Source organism: Triticum aestivum, chromosome 2D, assembly GCF_018294505.1.
Source record: "Triticum aestivum cultivar Chinese Spring chromosome 2D, IWGSC CS RefSeq v2.1, whole genome shotgun sequence".
Taxonomy (NCBI): domain Eukaryota; kingdom Viridiplantae; phylum Streptophyta; class Magnoliopsida; order Poales; family Poaceae; genus Triticum; species Triticum aestivum.
Genome location: NC_057799.1, coordinates 540,486,843 through 540,504,374, shown reverse-complemented (window position 1 = coordinate 540,504,374; position 17,532 = coordinate 540,486,843).

Here is a 17,532-nt window from a genome sequence, read left to right as displayed (position 1 = left end):
CGGCCTGCTTGGAACGGAGGTTCGAGGGGGAACCGCACGTTCCAAACAAAGGCCGACTTGAAAACGCAACTCTTGGGTTGGTGGCCACATGCGCCGTCGCGCCATTTTTTTTAGGGGTGCAGGGCCGTCACAGGTTAGATTTGGCCGCTCAATTAACGTGGTGATGCTAAACATAGCCGCCGACGTATCTCATTGTTGAGCGTTTGGTAGCTTAATATCCGCACTCACACTTGCATAGCTGTCTTTTTTTCAGAAAACTTCCGATCTATTCATCAACTGTCAAGATAGTATAAAGAACATCAGAAGTAAAAAATTACATCCAGGTCCATAGACCACCTAGCGACGACTACAATCATTGGTGTGAGCCGAAGGCGCGCCACTCATCGCCCCTTCCTCATCGGAGTCGGGCAAACATTGTTGTAGTAGACAGTCGGGAAGTCGTCGTGCTAAGACCCCATAGGACAAACGCATCAGAATAACAACCGCCGCCGATGATGTGAAGCGTTGATCGAAAGAATTCATCCTGCAGACACACAGACATAGACGAGCAAAGACCGGATCCAAACGGATCCGCCGAGGACAAACGCCGACCGAATCGCATGAGATCCGCCGGAGACGCACCTCCACACGCCCTCCGATGAGACTATACACACAGCCGGAACGAGGGCTAGGCGAGGAGGACATTATTCCATTTTCAGAAAGCCGTCACCGCCTCGTCTTTCTGAACAGGACACAAACCCTAAAAGAACACAAAAAAATAACTAAAAACTAGATCTGAAGCCCTCCCGCCAGCAAGGGCCGAGATCCACCGCGTATCCATGGCCTAAGGCCACGAAGACGGGGTAGACCTGCGGCGGCGCCGGCAGGAGGCGAACAGCCTAATTGCCTAGCTAGTCGCTAGCGCATGAGGCGTGCGTGTCTCATTTATATGTGTTGCGAGCTGATTTTTAAGAATTTGTGAGTGAACGATCATAGGTTTAGTAAGTGTAGCATTTTTGCTAGATCATACTCCGTCTGTCTGAAAAAGTTTGTCCCTCAAATGAATGTATCTAGCATCAATGCATCCATTCGAAGGACAATCCTGTGACAAGCTTTTCCGGACAAAGGGAGTACTATCTATTTAAGAAATGGCCCCTGTGTCCTCGCTAGGGTGACTCGTGCGGCGTCTCAACCATGCCGCTATAAAACCTTCCTTCGTGACTCCGTCCCTCTCCTCCTCGCCGCTGTTGATCGGCTCCCCAGGGGCAAGACCTCGGGCAGCCGAAAATGGCGGCGGGTCTTCTCCCCTCGCGTCCAGCTTTCTCCAAGGATCCCGATTTGGCGTGCACGTCCTTGCAACCTAACACCGTCTCCAGCGAAGGACTAGGTCCATGCCCGCTGGCCCAAGGTCCTGATCACCTAGTGCGCTCTCCTAAGGGTCATCGGTGTGGTCCGGTCTGCTCAGATCCGCCCAAAGGGCTAGCGGCACAAGGCTGTTGGGGAACGTAGTAATTACAAAAAATTTCCTACGCACACGCAAGATCATGGTGATGCATAGCAACGAGAGGGGAGAGTGTTGTCCACGTACCTCGTAGACCGATAGCGGAAGCGTTAGCACAACGCGGTTGATGTAGTCGTACGTCTTCACGATCCGACCGATCAAGTACCGAACGCACGGCACCTCCGAGTTCAGCACACGTTCAGCCCGATGACGTCCCTCGAACTCCGATCCAGCCGAGTGTTGAGGGAGAGTTTCGTCAGCACGACGGCGTGGTGACGATGATGATGTTCTACCGACGCAGGGCTTCGCCTAAGCACCGCTACAGTATTATCGAGGTGGACTATGGTGGAGGGGGGCACCGCACACGGCTAAAAGATCAAACGATCAATTGTTGTGTCTCTAGGGTGCCCCCTGCCCCCGTATATAAAGGAGCAAGGGGGGAGGTGCGGCCGGCCAGGAGGGGGCGCGCCAGGAGGAGTCCTACTCCCACCGTGAGTAGGACTCCCTCCCTTTTCCTTGTTGGATTAGGAGAAGAGGGGGAAAGAGGTGGAGGAGAAGAAGGAAACGGGGGGGGGGGGGGGGGCCCCCCTCTCCTTGTCCTATTCGGACTAGGGGGGAGGGGCGCGCGGCCCTTGCCCTGGCCGCCTCTCCTCTTCTCCACTAAGGCCCACTATGGCCCATTAACCCCCGGGGGGTTCCGGTAACCCCTCCGGTACTCCGGTAAAATCCCGATTTCACTCGGAACACTTCCGATATCCAAATATAGGCTTCCAATATATCGATCTTCATGTCTCGACCATTTCGAGACTCCTCGTCATGTCCGTGATCACATCCGGGACTCCGAACAATCTTCGGTACATCAAAACATATAAACTCATAATATAACTGTCATCGAAACGTTAAGCGTGCGGACCCTACGGGTTCGAGAACTATGTAGACATGATCGAGACACGTCTCCGGTCAATAACCAATAGCGGAACCTGGATGCTCATATTGACTCCCACATATTCTACGAAGATCTTTATCGGTCAGACCGCATAACAACATACGTTGTTCCCTTTGTCATCGGTATGTTACTTGCCCGAGATTCGATCGTCGGTATCTCAATACCTAGTTCAATCTCGTTACCGGCAAGTCTCTTTACTCGTTCCGTAATACATCATCCCGCAACTAACTCATTAGTTGCAATGCTTGCAAGGCTTAAGTGATGTGCATTACCGAGTGGGCCCCGAGATACCTCTCCGACAATCGGAGTGACAAATCCTAATCTGGAAATACGCCAACTCAACAAGTACTTTGGAGACACCTGTAGAGCACCTTTATAATCACCCAGTTACGTTGTGACGTTTGGTAGCACACAAAGTGTTCCTCCGGTAAACGGGAGTTGCATAATCTCATAGTCATAGGAACATGTATAAGTCATGAAGAAAGCAATAGCAACATACTATACGATCGAGTGCTAAGCTAACGGAATGGGTCAAGTCAATCACATCATTCTCCTAATGATGTGATCCCGTTAATCAAATGACAACCCATGTCAATGGCTAGGAAACATAACCATCTTTGATCAACGAGCTAGTCAAGTAGAGGCATACTAGTGACACTCTGTTTGTCTATGTATTCACACAAGTATTACGTTTCCGGTTAATACAATTCTAGCATGAATAATAAACATTTATCATGATATAAGGAAATAAATAATAACTTTATTATTGCCTCTAGGGCATATTTCCTTCAGTCTCCCACTTGCACTAGAGTCAATAATCTAGATTACACAGTAATGATTCTAACACCCATGGAGCCTTGGTGCTGATCATGTTTTGCTCGTGGAAGAGGCTTAGTCAACGGGTCTGCAACATTCAGATCCGTATGTATCTTGCAAATTTCTATGTCTCCCACCTGGACTAAATCCCGGATGGAATTGAAGCGTCTCTTGATGTGCTTGGTTCTCTTGTGAAATCTGGATTCCTTCGCCAAGGCAATTGCACCAGTATTGTCACAAAAGATTTTCATTGGACCCGATGCACTAGGTATGACACCTAGGTCGGATATGAACTCCTTCATCCAGACTCCTTCATTTGCTGCTTCCGAAGCAGCTATGTACTCCGCTTCACACGTAGATCCCGCCACGACGCTTTGTTTAGAACTGCACCAACTGACAGCTCCACCGTTCAATGTAAACACGTATCCGGTTTGCGATTTAGAATCGTCCGGATCAGTGTCAAAGCTGCATCAACGTAACCATTTACGATGAGCTCTTTGTCACCTCCATAAACGAGAAACATATCCTTAGTCCTTTTCAGGTATTTCAGGATGTTCTTGACCGCTGTCCAGTGATCCACTCCTGGATTACTTTGGTACCTCCCTGCTAGACTTATAGCAAGGCACACATCAGGTCTGGTACACAGCATTGCATACATGATAGAGCCTATGGCTGAAGCATAGGGAACATCTTTCATTTTCTCTCTATCTTCTGCAGTGGTCGGGCATTGAGTCTTACTCAACTTCACACCTTGTAACACAGGCAAGAACCCTTTCTTTGCTTGATCCATTTTGAACTTCTTCAAAACTTTGTCAAGGTATGTGCTTTGTGAAAGTCCAATTAAGCGTCTTGATCTATCTCTATAGATCTTGATGCCCAATATATAAGCAGCTTCACCGAGGTCTTTCATTGAAAAACTCTTATTCAAGTATCCCTTTATGCTATCCAGAAATTCTATATCATTTCCAATCAGCAATATGTCATCCACATATAATATCAGAAATGCTACAGAGCTCCCACTCACTTTCTTGTAAATACAGGCTTCTCCAAAAGTCTGTACAAAACCAAATGCTTTGATCACACTATCAAAGCGTTTATTCCAACTCCGAGAGGCTTGCACCAGTCCATAAATGGATCGCTGGAGCTTGCACACTTTGTTAGCTCCCTTTGGATCGACAAAACCTTCCGGTTGCATCATATACAACTCTTCTTCCAGAAATCCATTCAGGAATGCAGTTTTGACATCCATTTGCCAAATTTCATAATCATAAAATGCGGCAATTGCTAACATGATTCAGACAGACTTAAGCATCGCTACGGGTGAGAAGGTCTCATCGTAGTCAATCCCTTGAACTTGTCGAAAACCTTTCGCAACAAGTCGAGCTTTATAGACAGTAACATTACCGTCAGCGTCAGTCTTCTTCTTGAAGATCCATTTATTTTCAATGGCTTGCCGATCATCGGGCAAGTCAACCAAAGTCCACACTTTGTTCTCATACATGGATCCCATCTCAGATTTCATGGCCTCAAGCCATTTTGCGGAATCTGGGCTCACCATCGCTTCTTCATAGTTCGTAGGTTCGTCATGGTCTAGTAACATAACCTCCAGAACAGGATTACCGTACCACTCTGGTGCGGATCTTACTCTGGTTGACCTACGAGGTTTAGTAACAACTTGATCCGAAGTTCCATGATCATCATCATTAACTTCCTCACTAATTGGTGTATGCGTCACAGGAACCGGTTTCTGTGATGAACTACTTTCCAATAAGGGAGCAGGTACAGTTACCTCATCAAGTTCTACTTTCCTCCCACTCACTTCTTTCGAGAGAAACTCCTTCTCTAGAAAGGATCCATTCTTAGCAACGAATGTCTTGCCTTCGGATCTGTGATAGAAGGTGTACCCAACAGTCTCCTTTGGGTATCCTATGAAGACACATTTCTCCGATTTGGGTTCGAGCTTATAAGGTTGAAGTTTTTCACATAAGCATCGCAGCCCCAAACTTTAAGAAACGACAAGTTTGGTTTCTTGCCAAACCACAGTTCATAAGGCGTCATCTCAACGGATTTCGATGGTGCCCTATTTAACGTGAATGCAGCCGTCTCTAAAGCATAACCCCAAAACGATAGCGGTAAATCAGTAAGAGACATCATAGATCGCACCATATCTAGTAAAGTACGATTACGACGTTCGGACACACCATTACGCTGTGGTGTTCCGGGTGCCGTGAGTTGCGAAACTATTCTGTATTGTTTCAAATGTAGACCAAACTCGTAACTCAAATATTCTCCTCCACGATCAGATCGTAGAAACTTTATTTTCTTGTTACGATGATTTTCAACTTCACTCTGAAATTCTTTGAACTTTTCAAATGTTTCAGACTTATGTTTCATTAAGTAGATATACCCATATCTGCTCAAATCATCTGTGAAGGTGAGAAAATAACGATATCCGCCACGAGCCTCAACATTCATCGGACCACATACATCTGTATGTATGATTTCCAACAAATCTGTTGCTCTCTCCATAGTACCGGAGAACGGCGTTTTAGTCATCTTGCCCATGAGGCACGGTTCGCAAGTACCAAGTGATTCATAATCAAGTGGTTCCAAAAGTCCATCAGTATGGAGTTTCTTCATGCGCTTTACACCGATATGACCTAAACGGCAGTGCCACAAATAAGTTGCACTATCATTATCAACTCTGCATCTTTTGGCTTCAACATTATGAATATGTGTATCACTACTATCGAGATTCATCAAAAATAGACCACTCTTTAAGGGTGCATGACCATAAAAGATATTACTCATATAAATAGAACAACCATTATTCTCTGATTTAAATGAATAACCGTCTCGCATCAAACAAGATCCAGATATAATGTTCATGCTCAACGCTGGCACCAAATAACAATTATTTAGGTCTAATACTAATCCCGAAGGTAGAAGTAGAGGTAGCGTGCCGACGGCGATCACATCGACTTTGGAACCGTTTCCCACGCGCATCGTCACCTCGTCCTTGGCCAGTGTTCGCTTAATCTGTAGTCCCTGTTTTGAGTTGCAAATATTAGCAACAGAACCAGTATCAAATACCCAGGTGCTACTGCGAGCTCTGGTAAGGTACACATCAATAACATGTATATCACACATACCTTTGTTCACCTTGCCATCCTTCTTATCCGCCAAATACTTGGGGCATTTCCGCTTCCAGTGACTAGTCTGCTTGCAGTAGAAGCACTCAGTCTCAGGCTTAGGTCCAGACTTGGGTTTCTTCTCTTGAGCAGCAACTTGCTTGTTGTTCTTCTTGAAGTTCCCCTTCTTCTTCCCTTTGCCCTTTTTCTTGAAACTGGTGGTCTTATTGACCATCAACACTTGATGCTCCTTCTTGATTTCTACCTCCGCAGCCTTTAGCATTGCGAAGAGCTCGGGAATCGTCTTATCCATCCCTTGCATGTTATAGTTCATCACGAAGCTCTTGTAGCTTGGTGGCAGTGATTGAAGAATTCTGTCAATGACGCTATCATCCGGAAGATTAACTCCCAGTTGAATCAAGTGATTGCAGTACCCAGACATCTTGAGTATATGCTCACTAACAGAACTATTCTCCTCCATCTTGCAGCTGTAGAATTTATTGGAGACTTCATATCTCTCAATCCGGACATTCTTTTGAAATACTAACTTCAATTCCTGGAGCATCTCATATGCTCCATGACATTCAAAACGTCGTTGAAGTCCCGGTTCTAAGCCGTAAAGCATGGCACACTGAACTATCGAGTAGTCATCAACACGTGACTGCCAGGCATTCACAATGTCTGCAGTTGCTGGCGCAGGTGGTACACCTAGCGGTGCTTCCAGGACGTAACTCTTCTGTGCAGCAATGAGGATAATCCTCAAGTTACGGACCCAGTCCGTGTAATTGCTACCATCATCTTTCAACTTTGCTTTCTCAAGGAACGCATTAAAATTCAACGGAACAACAGCACGGGCCATCTATCTACAATCAACATAGACAAGCAAGATACTATCAGGTACTAAGTTCATGATAAGTTTAAGTTCAGTTAATCATATTACTTAAGAACTCCCACTTAGATAGACATATCTCTAATCCTCTAAGTGATCACGTGATCCAAATCAACTAAACCATAACCGATCATCACGTGAAATGGAGTAGTTTTCAATGGTGAACATCACTATGTTGATCATATCTACTATATGATTCACGCTCGACCTTTCAGTCTTAGTGTTCCGAGGCCATATCTGCATATGCTAGGCTCGTCAAGTTTAACCTGAGTATTCTGCGTGTGCAAAACTGGCTTGCACCCGTTGTAGATGGACGTAGAGCTTATCACAGCCGATCATCACGTGGTGTCTGGGCACGACGAACTTTGGCAACGGTGCATACTCAGGGAGAACACTTTTATCTTGAAATTTAGTGAGAGATCATCTTATAATGCTACCGTCAATCAAAGCAAGATAAGATGCATAAAAGATAAACATCACATGCAATCAATATAAGTGATATGATATGGCCATCATCGTCTTGTGCTTGTGATCTCCATCTCCGAAGCACCGTCATGATCACCATCGTCACCGGCGCGACACCTTGATCTCCATCGTAGCATCGTTGTCGTCTCGCCAATCTTATGCTTCTACGACTATCGCTACCGCTTAGTGATAAAGTAAAGCATTACAGGGCGATTGCATTGCATACAATAAAGCGACAACCATATGGCTCCTGCCAGTTGCCGATAACTCGGTTACAAAACATGATCATCTCATACAATAAAATTTAGCATCATGTCTTGACCATATCACATCACAACATGCCCTGCAAAAACAAGTTAGACGTCCTCTACTTTGTTGTTGCAAATTTTACGTGGCTGCTACGGGCTTAGCAAGAACCGTTCTTACCTACGCATCAAAACCACAACGATAGTTTGTCAAGTTGGTGCTGTTTTAACCTTCACAAGGACCGGGCGTAGCCACACTCGGTTCAACTAAAGTTGGAGAAACTGACACCCCCAGCCACCTGTGTGCAAAGCACATCGGTAGAACCAGTCTCGTGTAAGCGTACGCGCAATGTCGGTCCGGGCCGCTTCATCCAACAATACCGCCGAACCAAAGTGTGACATGCTGGTAAGCAGTATGACTTGTATCGCCCACAACTCACTTGTGTTCTACTCGTGCATATAACATCAATGCATAAAACCTAGCTCGGATGCCACTGTTGGGGAACATAGTAATTTCAAAAAATTTCCTACGCACACGCAAGATCATGGTGATGCATAGCAACGAGAGGGGAGAGTGTTGTCCACGTACCCTCGTAGACCGAAAGCGGAAGCGTTAGCACAACGCGGTTGAAGTAGTCGTACGTCTTCATGATCCGACCGATCAAGTACCGAACACACGGCACCTCCGAGTTCAGCACACGTTCATCCCGATGACGTCCCTCGAACTCCGATCCAGCCGAGTGTTGAGGGAGAGTTTCGTCAGCACGACGGCATGGTGACGATGATGATTTTCTACCGACGCAGGGCTTCGCCTAAGCACCGCTACAGTATTATCGAGGTGGACTATGGTGGAGGGGGCACCGCACACGGCTAAAAGATCAAATGATCAATTGTTGTGTCTCTAGGGTGCCCCCTGCCCCCGTATATAAAGGAGCAAGGGGGAGGTGCGGCCGGCCAGGAGGGGGCGCGCCAGGAGGAGTCCTACTCCCACCGTGAGTAGGACTCCCTCCCTTTTCCTTGTTGGATTAGGAGAAGAGGGGGAAAGAGGTGGAGGAGAAGAAGGAAAGTGGGGGGGGGGCGCCCCCCCTCTCCTTGTCCTATTCGGACTAGGGGGAGGGGCGTGCGGCCCTTGCCCTGGCCGCCTCTCCTCTTCTCCAATAAGGCCCACTATGGCCCATTAACCCCCCGGGGTTCCGGTAACCCCTCCGGTACTCCGGTAAAATCCCGATTTCACCCGGAACACTTCCGATATCCAAATATAGGCTTCCAATATATCGATCTTCATGTCTCGACCATTTCGAGACTCCTCGTCATGTCCGTGATCACATCCGGGACTCCGAACAATCTTTGGTACATCAAAACATATAAACTCATAATATAACTGTCATCGAAACGTTAAGCGTGCGGACCCTACGGGTTCGAGAACTATGTAGACATGACCGAGACACGTCTCCGGTCAATAACCAATAGCGGAACCTGGATGCTCATATTGGCTCCCACATATTCTACGAAGATCTTTATCGGTCAGATCGCATAACAACATACGCTGTTCCCTTTGTCATCGGTATGTTACTTGCCCGAGATTCGATCGTCGGTATCTCAATACCTAGTTCAATCTCGTTACCGGCAAGTCTCTTTACTCGTTCCGTAGTACATCATCCCGCAACTAACTCATTAGTTGCGATGCTTGCAAGGCTTAAGTGATGTGCATTACCGAGTGGGCCCCGAGATACCTCTTCGACAATCAGAGTGACAAATCCTAATCTCGAAATACGCCAACCCAACAAGTACCTTTGGAGACACCTGTAGAGCACGTTTATAATCACCCAGTTACGTTGTGACGTTTGGCAGCACACAAAGTGTTCTTCCGGTAAATGGGAGTTGCATAATCTCATAGTCATAGGAACATGTATAAGTCATGAAGAAAGCAATAGCAACATACTATACGATCGAGTGCTAAGCTAACGGAATGGGTCAAGTCAATCACATCATTCTCCTAATGATGTGATCCCGTTAATCAAATGACAACCCATGTCAATGGCTAGGAAACATAACCATCTTTGATCAACGAGCTAGTCAAGTAGAGGCATACTAGTGACACTCTGTTTGTCTATGTATTCATACAAGTATTACGTTTCCGGTTAATACAATTCTAGCATGAATAATAAACATTTATCATGATATAAGGAAATAAATAATAACTTTATTATTGCCTCTAGGGCATATTTCCTTCAAAGGCCCTGCATTGCTTTCCTTGGCAGCGATGGCCAGACATAAAACAACGGTTCAACTTGGGCTCGAGCTGACCCTGCGGGGCAGCAGCAGCCGTTGCTACGGTGAAGCGAACCACAATGGCTGTTTGCAGTGCTAGTGACGCGGTGTCCTGCTCGCATGCGGCCGCCTGGCTGGATCTAGGCTGCAGCTTGAAGGAAATATGCCCTAGAGGCAATAATAAAGTTGTTATTTATATTTCCTTATACCATGATAAATGTTTATTATTCATGCTAGAATTGTATTTACCGGAAACTTAGTACATGTGTGAATACATAGACAAAACTGAGTGTCCCTAGTGTGCCTCTACTTGAGTAGCTCGTTAATCAAAGATGGTTAAGTTTCCTGACCATATACATGTGTTGTCATTTGATGAACGGGATCACAACATTAGAGAATGATGTGATGGACAAGACCCATCCGTTAGCTTAGCATAATGATCGTTTAGTTTTATTGCTTTTGCTTTCTTCATGACTTATACATATTCCTTTGACTATGAGATTATGCAACTCCCGAATACCGGAGGAACACTTTGTGTGCTATCAAACGTCACAACGTAACTGGGTGATTATAAAGATGCTCTACAGGTGTCTCCGAAAGTGTTTGTTGAGTTGGCATAGATCGAGATTAGGATTTGTCACCCCGTGTATCGGAGAGGTATCTCTGGGCCCTCTCGGTAATGCACATCACTATAAGGCTTGCAAGCAATGTGACTAATGAGTTAGTTACGGGATGATGCATTACGGAACGAGTAAAGAGACTTGCCGGTAACGAGATTGAACTAGGTATGATGATACCGATGATCGAATCTCGGGCAAGTAACATACCGATGATAAAGGGAATAACGTATGTTGTTACGCGGTTTGACCGATAAAGATCTTCGTAGAATATGTAGGAGCCAATATGAGCATCCAGGTTCCGCTATTGGTTATTGACCGGAGATGTGTCTCGGTCATGTATACATAGTTCTCGAATCCTTAGGGTCCGCACGCTTTATGTTCAATGACGATTTGTATTATGAGTTATGTGTTTTGGTGACCGAAGTTTGTTCGGAGTCCGGGATAAGATCGCGGACATGACGAGGAGTCTCGAAATGGTCAAGAGGTAAAGATTCATATATTGGAAGGTTATATAAGGACACCGGATTGGTTCTGAAGAAGATCGGAGATTTTCGGAGTACCGGGTGGTTACCGGAACCCCCTAGGAAAGTTAATGGGCCTCATGGGCCATAGTGGAGAAGAGGAGGCAGGCCACGGTAGGTGGCGCGCGCGTCCCCCTTGCCCAATCCGAATTGGACAAGGGGAGTGGGCGCGCCCCCCCTTTCCTTCTCCTTCTCCCCCTTTCCCCTTTCCCCTCTCCATTGGAAGGAAGGGGGGGCGAACCCTACTAGGTTTGGAGTCCTAGTAGGACTCCCCCCTTGGCACGCCTCCTCCCTGGCCAGCCACCTCCTCCCCCTCTCCTTTATATACGGGGGCGGGGGGCACCCGAAAGGCACACCAAGATTTTTCTTAGCCGTGTGCGGTGCCCCCCTCCACAGTTTATTCCTCCGGTCATAGCGTCGTAGCGCTTAGGCGAAGCCCTGCGCGGATCACATCACCAACACCGTCACCACGCTGTCGTGCTGACGGAACTCTCCCACGACCCTCTACTGGATCAGGAGCTCGAGGGACGTCATCGAGCTGAACGTGTGCTGAACACGGAGGTTCCGTACGTTCGGTACTTGGATCGGTTGGATCGTGAAGACGTTCGACTACATCAACTGAGTTAACATAACGCTTCTGCTTTCGGTCTATGAGGGTACGTGGACACACTCTCCCCTCTCGTTGCTATGCATCTCCTAGATAGAAATTGTGTGATTGATACGTCTCCGTTGTATGTACTTTTCCAAACACTTTTGCCCTTGTTTTGGACTCTAACTTGCATGATTTGAATGGAACTAACCCGGACTGACGCTGTTTTCAGCAGAATTGCCATGGTGTTATTTATGTGCAGAAACAAAAGTTATCGGAATGACCTGAAACTCCACGGAACTTATTTTTGGAAAATATTAAAAATACTGGAAGAAGAATCCACGTCAGGGGGGCCTCCACCTGTCCATGAGGGTGGGGGGCGCGCCTGCGCCCTGGGCGCGCCCGCCTGCCTTGTGGGCCCCCTGTTGCTCCACCGACCTCAACTCCAACTCCATATATTCGTGTTTGGGGAGAAAAAATCAAAGAGAAAGATTCATCATGTTTTACGATACGGAGCCGCCGCCAAGCCCTAAAACCTCTCGGGAGGGCTGATCTGGAGTCCGTTCAGGGCTCCGGAGAAGGGAATTCGTCGCCGTCGTCATCATCAACCATCCTCCATCACCAATTTCATGATGCTCACCGCCGTGCGTGAGTAATTCCATCATAGGCTTGCTGGACGGTGATGGGTTGGATGAGATCTATCATGTAATCGAGTTAGTTTTGTTAGGGTTTGATCCCTAGTATCCACTATGTTTTGAGATTGATGTTGCTATGACTTTGCTATGCTTAATGCTTGTCACTAGGACCCGAGTTCCATGATTTCAGATCTGAACCTATTATGTTTTCATGAATATATGTGAGTTCTTGATCCTATCTTGCAAGTCTACAGTCACCTACTATGTGTTATGATCCGGCAACCCCGAAGTGACAATAATCGGGACCACTCCCGATGATGACCATATTTTGAGGAGTCCATGTATTCACTATGTGTTAATGCTTTGGTCCGGTACTCTATTAAAAGGAGGCCTTAATATCCCTTAGTTTCCATTAGGACCCCGCTGCCACGGGAGGGTAGGACAAAAGATGTCATGCAAGTTCTTTTCCATAAGCACGTATGACTATATTCGGAATACATGCCTACATTACATTGATGAATTGGAGCTAGTTCTGTGTCACCCTATGTTATGACTGTTACATGATGAACCGCATCTGGCATAATTCTCCATCACCGATCCAATGCCTATGAGCTTTTCCTATATTGTTCTCCGCTTATTTACTTTTCCGTTGCTACTGTTACAATCACTACAAAACCCAAAAATATTACTTTTGCTACCATTACTTCCATATTACTTTGCTACTAAATACTTTGCCGCAGATACTAAGTTATCCAGGTGTGGTTGAATTGACAACTCAACTGCTAATACTTGAGAATATTGTTTGGCTCCCCTTGTGTTGAATCAATAAATTTGGGTTGAATACTCTACCCTCGAAAACTGTTGCGATCCCCTATACTTGTGGGTTATCAAGACTATTTTCTGGCGCCATTGCCGGGGAGCATAGCTCTATTCTTTGAGTCACTTGGGATTTATATCTGCTGGTCACTATGAGGAACTTGAAAGACGAGAAAACAAAAATTTATCCCTCAACTACGAGGGAAGGTAAAGAACTGCCATCTAGCTCTGCACTTGATTCACCTTCTGTTTTGAGTAAGCTTGCGACACCTAAACCTGCTTCTGCCATTAATTCTGATATGTCGCATGTTATTGATGATGCCACTTCTGCTATGCATGATACTTATGATGAAACTACTTCTATGCTTGATACTACTGTGCCACTTGGTGAATTTCTTGATGAACAACTTGCTAGGGCTAGAGAGAATGAAATTATTGAAACTGATAATATTGATGATAGTGATGATGAAGATTCACCCCCTAATAAATATGAATTGCCTGTTGTGCCTGAGGGTTATGTTCTGGATGAAGAAGCTGCTAGAGCTATTCTTGCTTGCAATAATAGAAGTGATCTTAAGAAGTTATTAGCTAAGTAGAAGCAGCAATCTCTTAATGCTAGAATGAAACCTGACCCTGCTTTTGCTACTTCACCTATCTGTGTTACTGATAAGGATTATGAATTCTTTGTTGATCCTAATATAATTGCTTTGGTTGAATCTGATCCTTTCTATGGTTATGAATCTGAAACTGTTGTGGCACATCTTACTAAATTAAATGATATAGCCACCCTGTTCACTAATGATGAGAGAACTCGCTACTTTTATATCCTTAAAATATTTCCGTTCTCATTAAAGGGTGATGCTAAGATATGGTTTAATTCTCTTGATCCTGGTTGTGTGCGTAGTCCCCAGGATATGATTTATTACTTCTCTGCTAAATATTTCCCTGCTCATAAGAAACAAGCTGCTTTAAGGGATATATATAATTTTGTGCAAATTGAAGAAGAGAGTCTCCCACAAGCTTGGGGGAGGCTTCTCCACTTACTTAATGCTTTGCCTGATCATCCTCTGAAGAAAAATGAAATACTTGATATCTTTTATAATGGACTAACCGATGCTTCCGGAGATTACCTGGATAGTTGTCCAGGGAAAGAACATCGGATGACGCTGAAATTCTATTGAATAATATGTTGACCAATGAAAATAATTGGACACTTCGTGAGCCAGCTCCCGAGCCTATTCCTAAACCAACTCCGAAGAAGAGGGGTGTTCTATTTCTCAGTCCTGAAGATATGCAAGAGGCAAAGAAATCTATGAAAGAAAAAGGTATTAAAGCTGAAGATGTTAAGAATTTACCTCCTATTGAAGAAATACATGGCCTTAATTTACCGCCTGTTGAAGGAACATATGATCTTAATCCATTACCTATTGAAGAAATACATGGTCTTGATAACCCGACACATGTAGTAAAGGTAAATTCTCTCCATAGATATGATAAAGCTAAAATCCATCGTTATAAGTCTGCTAGACAATGCTTAGATGAGTTTGACAATTTCATTGTTAAACAAGAAAACTTTAATGCTTATTTTTGTAGACAATTGAAATACAATTCCGATATGCTTGAACACTTGGGTGATTATATGTCCAGAGTTAAACGTGAACTTAAACTCATTAGTAAACATGCTTCTATGGTTACCACTCAAGTAGAACAAGTACTTAAGGCTCAGAATGATTTGCTCAATGAATTGAATAGTAAGAACAATGACTTTGCTGTTAGAGTGGCTACTAGAACTGGTAAAATGACTCAGGAACCTCTGTATCCTGAAGGCCATCCTAAGAGAATTGAGCAAGATTCTCAGAGAAGTAATTTAGATGCACCTAGACCTTCTAAAAAGAAGAAAAAGAAAAATGATAGGACTTTGCATGCTTCTAGTGAACCTATTGCTGAACCACCTGAGAATCCAAATGATATTTCTATTTCTGATGCTGAAACACAATCTGGTAATGAACATGAACCTAATGAAAATGTTAATGATAATGTTCATGATGATGCTCAACCTAGCAATGACAATGATGTAGAAATTGAACCCGTTGTTGATCTTGATAACCCACAATGAAAGAATCAACGTTATGATAAGAGAGACTTTGTTGCTAGGAAGCACAGTAAGGAAAGAGAACCTTGGGTTCAGAAACCCATGCCTTTTCCTCCCAAACCATCTAAGAAAAAGGATGATGAGGATTTTGAGCGCTTTGCTGAAATGATTAGACCTATCTTTTTGCGTATGCGATTAACTGATATGCTCAAAATGAATCCTTATGCTAAGTATATGAAAGAAATTTTTACTAATAAAAGAAAGATACCGGAAGCTGAAATTTCCACCATGCTTGCTAATTATACTTTTAAGGGTGGAATACCTAAGAAACTAGGAGATCCAAGAGTACCAACTATACCATGCTCCATTAAAAGAAACTATGTTAAAACTACTTTATGTGATCTTGGAGCCGGTGTTAGTGTTGTGCCTCTCTCTTTATACCGTAGACTTGATTTGAATAAGTTGACACCCACTGAAATATCTTTGCAAATGGCCGATAAATCAACTGCTATACCTGTCGGTATTTGTGAGGATGTGCCTGTTGTGGTTGCAAACGTTACTATTTTAACGGACTTTGTTATTCTTGATATTCCCGAGGACGATAGTATGTCTATTATTCTTGGAAGACCTTTTTTGAATAGTGCAGGGGCTGTTATTGATTGCAACAAAGGCAATGTCACTTTTCATGTTAATGGTAATGAGCATACGGTACACTTTCCGAGGAAACAACCTCAAGTTCATAGTATAAATTCTATTGGAAAAATTCCATCGATTATTATTGGAGGTTTTAAATTTCCTCTTCCTACTGTCAAAAAGAAATATGATATTCTTATTATTGGGGATGTGCATATCCCCGTTGAGGTAACATAGTGTTATTCGAAATTTCTCCGGTTCCATGTTATTCGGAATGAGTTTGTTAACAAGACTTGATCAACCTTGTTAGTGGATTCCTTTTGATGAGCATGAGATGGATGAAACTAGAAGGCTCAACCTTCTGTACCCTCCTTTTACTTTCTGTTATTTAGTTGAAATAAAGTAAAAATAGTATTTTTCTGTCTGTTTTCTGAATTATCCGTGCAATATAAAAATACCCCGAAAATAAAAGTTCTCCAAATACCCTGCCAATTTAATATGATTTTTTGTGGAATATTTGAGAATATCTCGCACTGAGGACACAGCAGGGGGAGCAAGCGTCTGGCCACGAGGGTCCAGGGCGCGCCCACCCCTACAGGGCACGCCCCCTGCCTTGTGGGCCCACGGTGGCTCCCCTCCACTTATTCCTGCACCCACACACTTCTTCTTCCTCCCAAAAAATCACCATCCAGCTCAAGCACGAGTTCTAGCTCATTTTGCTGCGATTTTCGATCTCCTTGCTCAAAGCACCTCTCACAAAACTGCTTTGGGGGATTGTTCATTGGTATGTGACTCCTCCATTGGTCCAATTAGTTTTTGTTCTAGTGCTTTATTCATTGCAAATTTGTGCTGCCTAGGTGACCATGTTCTTGAGCTTGCATGTCAAATTTATATGGTTCCAAGTAGTTCTAATGCATGATATAGTCTCTAGGCACTTGTAGGAGTAGTTGCTATCAATTTTGTTGAGCTTGGTTCACTTTTGTTTGAAGTTACTAAAAATTTCAGATTTCTTCAGAAAGTAATGAAGAGATTTTTGAGGGGCTCATCGATCCGAAGCTTGAAGGAAAAGCAAAGTGAGGAAGTAGAGAGGCCCAAATATAATCTGCCTCGCACCGCGGAGGTTCCGCCGTGTGAATGGCCTTCCAATGATTTCTTGAGAGCAGCTGGGATTTATGATGATTTTTATGAATTGGCTGGGAATGCAGGCCTCACCGACTTCCTTCGCGACCAACGCGAACGGTATCTCTTACTCACCAATACGTTTGTGCAAAACTTCTACAATTATCCTAAGGAATCACCTCCTTCAGTAGTGTTTCATTTATATGATGTGGTTAAGAAGATGTCACTAGATGAATTTTGCAAGGTTTGCAAAATACCTTTCGA